This window comes from Hyperolius riggenbachi, chromosome 6 (genome assembly GCF_040937935.1).
Source record: "Hyperolius riggenbachi isolate aHypRig1 chromosome 6, aHypRig1.pri, whole genome shotgun sequence".
NCBI classification, from domain to species: Eukaryota; Metazoa; Chordata; class Amphibia; order Anura; family Hyperoliidae; genus Hyperolius; species Hyperolius riggenbachi.
In genome coordinates, this window is record NC_090651.1 from 214,883,733 (window position 1) to 214,896,222 (window position 12,490).

General features: G+C 50.3%; 1 long non-coding RNA gene across 2 annotated transcripts in view; it reads right to left on the bottom strand.

The window, feature by feature from the left end:
- Positions 1-11,138, bottom strand: part of LOC137522643 (uncharacterized) — a 261,446-nt gene extending 250,308 nt beyond the window's left edge. For both annotated transcript variants that reach the window (XR_011022373.1, XR_011022372.1), the window contains exon 1: positions 11,055-11,138. This is a non-coding gene — a long non-coding RNA (uncharacterized lncRNA). The remainder of the gene's footprint in view (positions 1-11,054) is intronic.
- Between the last annotated feature and the right edge of the window lie 1,352 nt (positions 11,139-12,490).

The following is a 12,490-nucleotide window of genomic DNA, read 5'->3' on the forward strand; positions in this document are numbered from 1 at the left end:
CGCTAGCGCTATCGAGAAACGAACTAATTCGTTGGTGTAGCTGGAAGGCAATATATTTTTTATATATACAGAGAGACTGTGTAGCCAGTACCCCTTCCCCAAAGTTTTATTTTATTTGGCATGGAAATGTCCGGGAACTACCAGAACATGTGCCTAGCAGACCTGGAAAATCTTTGCGAAGAGAGGGGCATTGGCATCCTCCGCAAGACAAAACGGGACCTGATAGCAGACTTGTCCAGATGGGATGCCCAGCAACTGCGGGAGCCGGGAGTGTCCGCTGAGGTGGATACCAGTCCATCTGACAATCAAGGGGAACCAGAGGCTGAAGATCTTAGGCGTACAAAGGGTTGAGCATCCTGCGGGCCCTGTTGCAACAGTTACGCCAGAGACTGTCAGTGTGGTCCCCATTCTTAGAGGTTCTGAAAGTACTCGCCCGGAACCGGCCAGTACTGGACTGTCCGTTTGTACTGATCCGCTAATGCAGCAGGCATTACAAAAGCTGATGGACACTGACCTGGACAAGTACATGCAGTACATGGAAGCACGAGAGGAACGGGAGCGCCAATCTGCAGAACGCCACGCAGAGAGGGATGCCGCTGAGCGAGAACGGGAGCGCCAACGACAGCATGAGCTAAACTTGGCAAAGGTTCAACAGGCCAGCCGGAGTTCACCGCCCAGCCTCCCTGCTGAAGGAGCTGCACCACCCGTAAGTGCAAAATTTAAATTTGCTAATATTGAAAAAGACACTGACATTGACTTGTTTTTGCGGTCTTTTGAAAAAACATGCCGTCAGTATCGTCTGTCCCAAGACCAGTGGGCCAGACATCTGACACCGTTGCTGCGCTACAAAGCGCTTGATGCTTTCGCAGAATTGCCTGCGGAAAAGGATAATGATTATGCTGCTATAAAAGACGCTATCATTACTAAGTACCAGCTGACGCCAGAAGCCTATCGGAAAAAGTTTAGGGCCTGGCAGAAAAAGCCTTCTGATTCGTACCGAGATGTGGCCAGCAGCTTGCTCACCACACTCCGGCAGTGGACTCTAGGCCTCACCAAAGGGTCTTATGATGTCCTGGAGGACTTGATAGTCCTGGAACAATTTCTGAACATTTGCCCTGCTGATGTACGACAGTTTGTGTTAGAACGCAGGCCGGCTTCAGCCACTGTCGCTGCAGACCTTGCTGAGACTTTTGCAACTACCCGGGTGGCTGATACACGCAGAACTGTCCCATCCAGCTGGAGAGGAGGTCAGCCCAATACCTCGGCAGACCCTCCTGCCCCTGTGAGCCGTCCGCCACAGAGGCCACCCAGCGCAGCTGCTGCACCCAGGCCCGCAGCGCCTGGAGAGGTCACCTGTCACTACTGCCGCCAGCCCGGACACATGAAATTCGACTGTCCGGAGCGGAGACAGACACCACCAGCACCTGGATCATCTGCATCACCTGCACCTCACCCACAGCAGAGGCAGCCCGCCAGCGAACCACAGCCTGGATCATCCGATTTTGTCCTGTTTGCCCGCGGAAAGGAAATCCGCAACCGAACCGACCAGCAGCAACTTGTTAGAGTGAACGGCAAAGTTGTCACCGGATTTCGAGACACCGGAGCTGACATCACGTTAGTTCACTCACATCTTGTGCCAAAGGAGAGCATCAGCTCCAGCCGATCCCTTGCCCTTACTGGAGTAGAGGGCACCCTTTTCCACATAGCCCACGCCAGAGTGAAGCTGGATTGGGGAGTGGGAGGGGTCCACGAAAGGGTTGTTGGGGTTATGAAGGATCTCCCAGTCCCTGTGTTGCTAGGGACTGATTTGGGCAAGCTTGTGTCCTACTATGAACCTGCCACGACCGCCTTGTCGCTCACGGAAGGAGACGGACTCTCCACCCACCACCAGGTACTTTATACACTTGGGGGAGCACCAGGGGGAGGTGGGTTGAATGTGCCCAGTTCAAGGGTACCAGGTTCAATAGTGCCTGCTTCAAAGGCACCTGAGTTTGATGTACAGACTGTCTGTTGTGATGATGCTGTAACTGTACCTGAGTTTACTGTACAACCTGTCTGTAATGAAAAAATGTCTATACCTGTCAATATCATTACTGCATGCAATGATGATTTGAGTACTGTCCGTCTGTGCCATTCTGACAGTGTACCGGTGCTAGCAGTACCGCGCAGCTGCACTGCTCAGAACCTGGGCTCAGAACAGGTGGAGGGGGTTCCGGCCTCCTCCCCCTCCTCTGACCGCAGGGATGAGACCTTTCAGCCGCTGGCCTCGTGTGACATGAGCCAGTTGGCTGAAACTGACAGCGCCGTATTCTCAGCTGCACTACAAAGTGACCCAAGCCTGGAGGTGCTCAGGCAGCAAGCCGCTGAGCCCCTCGCAGACGGGGCCGCTTTCAAGGTGTACTGGGAAGGTGGGAGACTGTACAGTGAGTCTGTACAGCCCCCTACAGGTAGATCCCACGCGAATACCAAGTGGCTTGTGGTCCCGAGTGCGTTCAGGGGACATGTGCTGAAATCCGCACATGGTAATCCTCTGACAGGGCACTCGGGTGTCCGCAAGACACTCGCCGGTATTCGGAACCAGTTTTATTGGCCCCGGATGAACAGGGATGTAGCAAACTACTGCAGGGCATGTGCCGTCTGTCAGGAGCTGGGAAGGTCCAGGGATTCCCGCGGGGTTCCCTTAGGTCCACAGCCACTCAGCAGGGGAACCCTGCGTGGGCTGGCTGTTGACCTAACCAACCCACTGCCCGTTGTCAGCAGTCCCGGCAGGCACCACGTCCGACTGCAGTGGCGCAAACGCCCTGTCCAGAACGGTCCATGTTGGGTCAACCCTGAGGGTAGCAGACCGCGACCGGTCCAGGGGAACCGAGCCACAGGCTCCAATAGGTTTTCCCGCCGTACCGGCAACTCGAGGCCCGTCAGCCAGGTTAGCGGCGCCGCCACACATCTTGCGGATGAGTGGCTAAGCCACGGACAAGGGGGAGGGCTGTCACAGACGATTGCGGGGACGCAGGCGCGTCCTGGACGACCGTGAAGAAAAAGCAATCGCACTCGATTCCCTGCATCGATTGCGCTTCAAAACGGTACAATCCGGGTTGAGTGTGTAGGGGCAGCTGCAGTCTTTTCTCAGCAGAGAGAGAGCCCCAGCCTAAATGCTGGTTGGCCCTTTTGATATGCTAATGAGCCTGGGCCCAGAGAGTCCCTGGCTTCAAGCTGTGCTGATGGCCCATCCATCAGGTATAAGGTGATAAACACCATGACAGAACCAATTTAGAGTGAGGAAACTCAGACACTCCGACTCCTTTTCCCAGCAGGGAGCCGACATGTGGCTTGCTGCTGCCAACTTCAAAGAACCTTTGCCTGGGAATGACCTGGTATAAATCCCAGGGGTCTCTCATATTCCATAAACTGCTATATGTATCATATTTTCTGTGTTGCCAGGCTGGCAGACCCTCCAAACTAACAGAGCAGGTAGGGCCCTGCCTGGCGTTGGTTCTGAGAACATTTCAGAACCTTCTGAGGTAAAGACTGCCCGTTAGGCAGTTCAACAGTGCCCTAATGGTACCACAGGGGTCCCACCCCTCATGTTTGGTATCAGACTGCTGGGTACATCGAGGCAGACCTGAAAATATTAGTAAATCTGCCCTGACCTGTACGGTTCTGTGAGATAGAGCCCATATATGGTTAAGGCATGATTTCTGGTCTCCAGGACAAGGGCAGGACTCATCTCATGTTCTAAGGGGGTGTGTGGGCCCGCCCTCACTCCCTCCTACTGAAGCAGGGGCATAAGAATGGCTGAGGACCCAAACTCAGAGTCCTCCACACTGAACCATCTTGCACTCATCAGATGCCAGCTTGAGGATATGCTGGTATCCACCTGGTCTGAACTCTGAACTCTGGACTTTGAAACCAAGGACTTTATGATTCTTCCCACAATAAGGACATCTTTCCAGGAACTAAGTATTTTTCTCCCTTCTTTTATTTTTCATACTGGCTATTACTGTTTTCATAATTGTTGATTTTCATAATTGTCTGTATATATTAATTATTTATATTGCGTGAATAAACGACTTTCCCCAAGTCATTCACTGTTTCGCTACCCTGCTTATCAGCACACACAGAAATGATCCCGGGTCTCTGAAGATACGCTACTGTTTGTTTGTTGTTGGCTAGACAGAATATCGTGTGTTTAACCGTTTTATTCGCAGGATTAGTCAGTCAGTTAGTGGGCCCCACGGTCCCATAGTAACCGCGGTGGTGGCAGTTTACTCTGAACCAGTAGGTGACGTTGTAATTACCCGTGTCTCACAGGCTCCCTTCTGAGTTGTCTGCGGCTAATTCTTAACGGTTCCTGCGCATTGACTGCGACCAGAGTTCGCACGATCTGTGCGCTGGCACCGTTTAGAAGGCTAAGTGCGGTCAGCCACAGGGGCTCCTGTGACAGGTAGTGAGTGACAGTGACCCCCAGTTAGGTAGTGAGTGATAGGGACCACCAGTTAGGTAGTGACAGGGACCACCAGGTTAGATAGTGAGTGAGAGGGACCACCAGGCTAGGTAGTGAGTGACAGGGACCCCAAGTTAGGTAGTGAGTGACAGGGACCCCCAGTTAGGTAGTGAGTGACTGGGACCCCCAGGTTAGATAGTGAGTGACAGGGACCCCCAGGTTAGATAGTGAGTGACAGGGACCCCCAGGTTAGATGGTGAGTGACAGACAGGGACCCCCAGGTTAGATAGTGAGTGACAGGGACCCCCAGGTTAGATAGTGAGTGACGGACCCCCAGGTTAGGTAGTGAGTTACAGGGACCCCCAGGTTAGAAAGTGAGTGACAGGGACCCCCAGGTTAGATAGTAAGTGACAGGGTCCCCCAGGTTAGATGGTGAGTGACAGGGACCCCCAGGTTAGATAGTGAGTGACAGGAACCCCCAGGTTAGATAATGAGTGACGGACCCCCAGGTTAGATAGTGAGTGACAGGGACCCCCAGGTTAGATAGTGAGTGACAGGGACCCCCAGTTAGGTAGTGAGTGACAGGGACCACCAGTTAGGTAGTGAGTGATAGGGACCACCAGTTAGGTAGTGACAGGGACCACCAGGTAAGATAGTGAGTGAGAGGGACCACCAGGCTAGGTAGTGAGTGACAGGGACCCCCAGGTTAGATAGTGAGTGACAGGGACCCCCAGGTTAGATAGTGAGTGACAGGGACCCCCAGGTTAGATAGTGAGTGACAGAGACCACCAGGTTAGGTAGTGAGTGACATGGACCCCCAGGTTAGATAGTGAGTGACAGGGACCACCAGGTTAGATAGTGAGTGACAGGCACCCCCCAGTTAGGTAGTGAGTGACAGGCGCCCCCCCAGGTTAGATAGTGAGTGACAGGGACCCCCAGGGTAGATAGTGAGTGACAGGGACCCCCAGTTAGGTAGTGAGTGACAGGGACCCCCAGTTAGGTAGTGAGTGATAGGGACCACCAGTTAGGTAGTGACAGGGACGACCAGGTTAGATAGTGAGTGAGAGGGACCACCAGGCTAGGTAGTGAGTGACAGGGACCCCCAGTTAGGTAGTGAGTGACAGGAACCCCCAGGTTAGATAGTGAGTGACAGGGACCACCAGGTTAGGTAGTGAGTGACAGGGACCCCCAGGTTAGAAAGTGAGTGACAGGGACCCTCAGGTTAGATAGTGAGTGACAGGGACCACCAGGTTAGGTAGTGAGTGACAGGGACCCCCAGTTAGGTAGTGGGTGACAGGGACCCCCAGGTTAGATACTGAGTGACAGGGACCACCAGGTTAGATAGTGAGTCACAGGCGCCCCCCAGTTAGGTAGTGAGTGACAGGCACCCCCCAGGTTAGATAGTGAGTGACAGGGACCACCAGGTTAGGTAGTGAGTGACAGGGACCACCAGGTTAGGTAGTGAGTGACAGGTGCCCCCAGGTTAGGTAGTGAGTGACAGGGACCACCAGGTTAGATAGTGAGTGACAGGCGTCCCCCAGTTAGGTAGTGAGTGACAGGCGCCCCCCAGGTTAGATAGTGAGTGACAGGGACCACCAGGTTAGATAGTGAGTGACAGGCACCCCCCAGTTAGGTAGTGAGTGACAGGGACCCCCAGTTAGGTAGTGATTGACAGGGACCACCAGGTTAGGTAGTAAGTGACAGGGGCCCCCAGGTTAGGTAGTGAGTGACAGGGACCCTAGGTTAGATAGTGAGTGACAGGCGCCCCCCAGTAGGTAGTGAGTGACAGGGACCCCTCACTCACCTCCCAGCTGCAGCAGCAGCCTTAGACCTCGATCAGCGGGCGACCCGACCAGTTAGAGCGGGCGCACGGACGCACCACGCTCTATGTGACATCACTTCCGCATATCAGTGCGGTGTGCTAGATCCTATCGCCCGCACAGTGGTTGCCGGCTGATCGGGGTCTGATGCTGGCAGCGGCGGCCAGCAGGGGGGGGGGGGGGAAACAGCGGTGGCCGGAGGAGACAGCGGGGCACCCAAATAAATAGATTGTGGGCACCCGCGGACATTTTGGGGGCACAGGCCCCCCTAAAATAGGGCTAGCAATGCCCCCCCAAGAATTGTATTTGTATCCATAGGATATCAATTCATGTATTTTAAAAAGATTTTAAAAAAGATTATTATTTTAGATGATGCAGATCTGTCACACTTAGTGTTCCTAGAATCCAGCGCTGACTCCTTGGTTGTTGGAGGACGCCGGTGTATTGGCATCCTCAGGCAGCGCAGCCATGTCTTACTAGGTGCGCCCTTAGTTCCTTTATGTGTGCGATGGGGTGTTAACTCAGCACTGGCACGAAGGTCAGAGTATTTAAACCTTGACCAATCGCTGTCCAGTGCTATTGCATCGGGACAGTCACGGCTTGTTTCCATGCAGTTCCTGCCTTCCCCGCCTCTCACCAGTCTGCTATGTTGTCCAATCTTTCCTGTCCGGTCAGCCCTGTCCACTCTATCCAATTCTGTCCAGTCAGTCTTGTCCAGTGGTCTTTTCCGGTCAGTCCTGTCATGTCCAGTCAGTCCTGTCCAGTCAGTCTTATCCAGTCAGCCCTGTCCAGTCAGTCCTGTCACTTCAGTTCTTATTCTCCTTCCATATTGGCAAGGTAACTCCTCCTGTTCTTCTCGTCTCTGGTGGAGGCAGTCCTAGGGGTTGTAACCTGGTGGGGACTGGGCACCAGGCAACAAAGTAGTCTGCTACCCATTAGGGGTGACGGCCCATCATCCCTTGCGGCATGTGCTGGTGAAGACCCGTGCTTACTTAGACTTCACGCCCTGGCGTACTCGTAGCAATCACTGGTGCGGTGCCGATATCAACAGGACCCTGACAAGATCTTTGCAAGAAAACATCACTATAATTGTGAGTCTAAAGGTTTATGGTACTTATACTAAATCATATGTACAATGTAGAAAATTGTATTTTATCCTGACACAGTGGTTTGTGTTTTACAGCTAGATCAGTCATGTACATGATCTACAGTACAATCTGTAGGTTCAACATTAAAATCAGCTACTTCTAAAAATGGCAATTACCTGGCATTCAAATGTTTACTGATTTGTAAAGCATTTTAGGTAAAAGACCATCACCATCAGCTGAGTAGAGGTGTACCGAACGGTTCGCCGGCAAACGGTTCCAGGCGAACATTGGGGGTTCGCGTTCGCCTGCGCCAGGCGAACTTTTCCGGAAGTTCGATTCGCCCCATAATGCACTATGAGGGTCAACTTTGACCCTCTGCATCACAGTCAGCAGGCACATTGTAGCCATTCAGGCTACAGTAAGCCCTGGAGCCCCACCCCCCCCTTATATAAGGCAGCCTCCGGCTATTACAGTCACTCGTGTGCCTGCTAGAGAGAGGAAAGGGACAGCTGCTGCAGACTTTTTCTCTTAGGGACAGATTAGTTAGGTTCTAGGCTGCTTTGCTTGTTCCTGACTGAATAATATTGCTTTTAAAGCACCCAGCAACAGCTCTTTTCAGAGCTCAACCTGTACATTTTTTTTTCTGACACTTTTGTTGCATGCACAGCCTTGCTAATTGATAGTGTGTGTGCCACTGCCAGCAGCCCAGCACATTCAGTGACTGCCTGTGTGTGTGACAGGGAGCTGCACATTGTACTACCCAGTACTGCATATACCCCAGTACCTGTTGTGTTTACTTAACCCACCTCATCACTGCATATACCTAGCGTTGTGTTGAGTGAACCCAGCTCACTGCATCTAAGTCTAACTACCTGTTGTGTTGAGTGAGAACCCACCTCACTGCATCTTAAGTACCTTTACTGTATACTGTTCAGTGAACCCAGCTCACTGCATCTAACTACCCAGTACCTGTTGTGTTTACTTAACCCACCTCATCACTGCATATACCTAGCGTTGTGTTGAGTGAACCCAGAGTGTGAACCCACCTGGCCACCTCACTGCATCTAACTACCTGTTGTGTTGAGTGAGAACCCACCTCACTGCATCTTAAGTACCTTTACTGTTGAGTCAACCCAGCTCACTGCATCTAACTACCTGTTGTGTTGAGTGTGAACCCACCTGGCCACCTCACTGCATCTAACTACCTGTTGTGTTGAGTGAGAACCCACCTCACTGCATCTTAAGTACCTTTACTGTTGAGTGAACCCAGCTCACTGCATCTAACTACCTGTTGTGTTGAGTGTGAACCCACCTGGCCACCTCACTGCATCTAACTACCTGTTGTGTTGAGTGAGAACCCACCTCACTGCATCTTAAGTACCTTTACTGTTGAGTGAACCCAGCTCACTGCATCTAACTACCTGTTGTGTTGAGTGTGAACCCACCTGGCCACCTCACTGCATCTAACTACCTGTTGTGTTGAGTGAGAACCCACCTCACTGCATATAGCTAGCATACCCCCGAGATGGACAAAATGGGCAAACCAGGTAGAGGAAGAGGTAGAGGCAGACCCAGAGGAAGGCCACCAGGCACCGGCAGGTCTGTGGCTGTGCGAGGTGGTGTTGCTGTGATTTCATGCGGACCTGCCCCAAAATACAGTGCTCTGAAGAAGGCATGTGCCATCACTACCCAAAATCGTGAGCAGGTGATTGAGTATTTAACACAGAACACCTCATCTCCCGCAGCCATCAGTGCTACAACAAGCACCACACCCGCTGCATATGACACTTCGCAGGAGTTATTTGGTGGTGGTGGTGAAATCACTGATTCCCAGCCACTACTGCAACAACAACAAGAAGGCGCAGGTACACCACCTCATACGTCTGAGTTAGGTGGCGATAGTATGGAGGAGGGGGATGATGAACCACCTGAAGTTGGTGCAGTTGAGAAGGCTCCACACCGGATTCCATCCCTCATTCCCCGGCCATTACCCGGGGTCACAAATGACAGACTTGCCCGCCTCCATATGATTCTCGTGAAAGGAATGTGGTGTCATCTTTGCCCGCCATAACTGGTTCTCGTTAAAGGATTTAAAGTACATTCATTTCAAATACACAGCAGGGCCTCGAAAGTCCACCTCCTGTATTGTTATTTTTGGTCACTACCTCGGGGCGGGCGTGCATGCCTACCTGCTGCCCTCCTTGGATGTGTAGTGGTAGCCGTTTCTCAGGCTCCACACCGGATTCCATCTCTCATTCCCCGGCCATTACCCGGGGTCACAAATGACAGACTTGCCCGCCTCCATATGATTCTCGTGAAAGGAATGTGGTGTCATCTTTGCCCGCCATAACTGGTTCTCGTTAAAGGATTTAAAGTACATTCATTTCAAATACACAGCAGGGCCTCGAAAGTCCTCCTCCTGTATTGTTATTTTTGGTCACTACCTCGGGGCGGGCGGGCGTGCATGCCTGCCCGCTGCCCTCCTTGGATGTGTAGTGGTAGCCGTTGCTCAGGCTCCACACCGGATTCAAACCTCTCATTCCCCGGCCATTACCCGGGGTCACAATGGCAGACTTGCCCGCCTCCACAGGATTCTCATTGTAGCGGTACTGAACAAGTACACAGCAAGTAGAAAATGTAAATTAAAAACAAAACGTAAGCTTTTTAACAATGCCATGGAAAGTTGAGAAGGAAGTCACACATTACCTGACATCACTGAGTGAGGAAGAGCAATCACGCCATGTTGCGCAGTAGACCAGCATGGCCGTCACTACACAAACAGCTGTTTGCGGTGCGTTACACAGTGAGTTTGGTGTGTCAGTGTGAAGCAGTACTCTAATTACACTCCCTGTTTGATGTATACACATGCAAGATGTTTGAAAGCACGTTAGGCCTGCAATTTAGCATTCAATGTGATTTCTGCCCTTAAAACGCTGCTTTACGTCACATCCAGATTTTTCACCGGGACTTTTGGCATGTATCCCACTCCGCCGTGCCCCCCCCCCCAGGTGTTAGACCCCTTGAAACATCTTTTCCATCACTTTTGTGGCCAGCATAATTTTTTCTATTTTTCAAAGTTCGCCTCCCCATTGAAGTCTATTGTGGTTCGCGAATTTTTCCGCGAACCGAACCTTCTGCGGAAGAAAATCGGAGGTTCGCGACATCTCTACAGCTGAGCAGAGGCCTTTTTTTTAAAAACTAAATCAGCAAAGATAACGTCTATATTCCCCTTCAGTTTTATTGAATCACTCTGCAAAATCTACACATTCTATACGACCTTTGTACATGCATGTGATGGATGCTGCCACACACATTGACTACATGTATGAGAAACCAGAAACATGTACAAGTAACTGATCTACTCTTAGGTATGATATTCTAAGCACAGATTGTTAGGGTTTTTATTACAATAAAATATAAATTCTCACACTGAGATAAAAACTCCCACCATTTCTTGGACCCCAGAAACAAATTGAGCCACTTTGCATTAGTTTTAATTGACTGCTGCTTCTTCTCTCTGTCTGACCAGTTTCACCTACGTTTCATTAGAGGCTTGGTGACAAGATTAGCAGCCACTGGTCTTCAATTAAAGTGGACCTTGAATGAAGGAGTATGAAAGCTGTCATTAATGCTGACCTGCATCTTTAAAAAATCGTATTGTCTGGATGTCTACTTTCAACTAAGGCCCGTCTTCTAACTTACCCTCTGACTATGGTGTGTTACTGCTTGGTAATTCTGCTGGTTCTTCTGATGACAGACTGTTCACAGGTTATGCTCAGGTTAAACTTATTCTTCTCACTTAAGTCATCTGTCTCCATGACAACTCTCACCAGCTAGGCAAACCTGAAAGCCATGACATGGGAGAATCACATGATAACTGTAGTCTCTCTTTTTTTTTGTCTTGCTGAAGACTAGGTACTCTCAACGAGCAACATTAGACACAGCAGACCATGCAAAATCTTTAGGGCCTCGCAGCACAGTGGGGCAACCAGGAAAAAAAAGAAACCAGATCAAGTAGAGCAAATGTCTTTGCTCCACTTGTAGTACCTCCCAGGTTGCGGCTTAGCTTCCGATTGGAAGAAACTCACGGAGGCGGACAGCGAGGGGGACAGAGGCAGAGGAGCTCAGAATGAATGACAGGCTGCAGGTAAATAGAAAGCTAGCGACAAGGAGATTGTCGCTAGCCTGGTGCTTTTTTCAGGGGGCACAGCAGACCCGGGACACACACACTCTCTCTCTCTCTCTCTCTCTCTCTCACACACACACACACACACACACACACACACACACACACACACACACACACACGCACGCACGCACGCACGCACACACACACACACACACACACACACACACACACACACACACACACACACACACACACACACACACACACACACACACGAGGCGGCAATACAGAGACACAGACGCATGTGATTATGCACAGAACATGCCTCTGTGTCCTCTTAAGATTTAAAATACCTGCCTCGTTTCTCTTTAAATGGCAAGACAATATACTCAGTATATCACTGCAGAAGATGTCAGCACTATTGTATATAAATACTAGATAATAATAATACTATAGAATCCCAATATATCTAACTGCACTGCAAAACAATTTTTAGACACTGTACCTAAAAGTTGGTCACTCCTACCACTAGTGACACGAGGGCCCTTTTTCAATTAACTTTTCTCCTGCGTTTTCTCCCAGGAGATATTTTCACAACTTAAAAATGCCTTTTAAGTACATTTTCACCAATTTTTTGGTACTTTTTCAAATTGCAGAATGCTGAAAGTTATTTTAAACCCAAGACAAAAATTATCTCCTAAGAGAAAACTTAGGAGAAAAAGTGAATCCAATAAGGGCCAAGAAGTCTTCAGTGACCTGTGGCAATGCATATTGTGCTGCAGTGTGATGTTTATAGAATCAATGCCTGTGCTTGTTAAGCGCCAGTAGTGCACATTGCCATAGAAAGGAACAAAACAAATTTTTGCATTTTGCAGAGTTTTGTTTTTCCAGTGCGGAGATGAAAGCACATCTGTGCCGAGTCTCCTTACATTAAATTCATTGAAAAGCGGCGTATAATGGTGTATGTACACAGTGTACCTTCTGCTACATCACATAATTATAAACTATA